Source organism: Diaphorina citri, unplaced genomic scaffold (assembly GCF_000475195.1).
Source record: "Diaphorina citri unplaced genomic scaffold, Diaci psyllid genome assembly version 1.1 scaffold470, whole genome shotgun sequence".
NCBI classification, from domain to species: Eukaryota; Metazoa; Arthropoda; class Insecta; order Hemiptera; family Psyllidae; genus Diaphorina; species Diaphorina citri.
In genome coordinates this window covers 1-922 of record NW_007377905.1, presented here as the reverse complement: position 1 = coordinate 922, position 922 = coordinate 1, and positions in this window count along the sequence as shown.

Here is a 922-nt window from a genome sequence, read left to right as displayed (position 1 = left end):
TTTTCGGGTTTTACCTTCCTTTCTTTTTACTACTTTATTTTTTTTGCAAACCTCCTAAACTTGGGCTCGTCGAGGGACTCTACTGGATACCCAGAACTCAGCTCGCGGCAACTGGGGAGCCGGTGGAGAACGACCAACACACTCCTTCGCCTCATTTAAAATCAGTTTAATAGAAATAGGGGAAGTCCACCTTGCAATAATTAGGGTAAACAACTTTCTTGTTCATAGGATCTTTAGGCGAAATTGTAATACCAAAAATTTGAGAACTCGAGAGTTCAGGGGAGAACATTTGGCGGCGGAAAAACCGCCAGAAAACGGCCGAAATTTCGCACTTTTGTCAGTTTTTTGCTTATAACTCCTAAACCGTGCGTTCCATGCAATGTTTATGGGTATTTAAAGTACACATTTTTTTTTTTTTTTTTATAGTTGAACAATTTTCCTAGTCAGGATTATCAGGCATACTAAGGCGAGTGTGGAACTGGGAAGGTAGGTAGGTACCTAGTTATACTTGTCTATGCCAATCCATGAAGAGCATGGATGATGGAAATTAGTACCCTACACGCCTTACACTTGAATTTAGACCACGCTACGCCACTGTCCTACAGTCTGTTCACAAAGTCAACCCATCTTAATTTTGAACGGGGAAATTTAGATGTACTCGAAATTAAAGAGGGGTAGTTCTCCAACCCGCCAAGTCAAAATTTGACAGCAGTTTTGTACACGGTACCTACAGGCCAAGGCTGTAATTATATCACACAAAGACCTGATGAAGCCTACACTAATGGCAACTGTCAGGGCCGTATCCAGGATTTTGTTGTTGTTGTTGTTGTTGTATTCAGTATTAGCATCATACATCGACCTCCTCTGCCGTCCTCAGGTCAAGGAAGCGTGCCGCCTCCGTTGGGTCCGTCCAGGTTTGTGG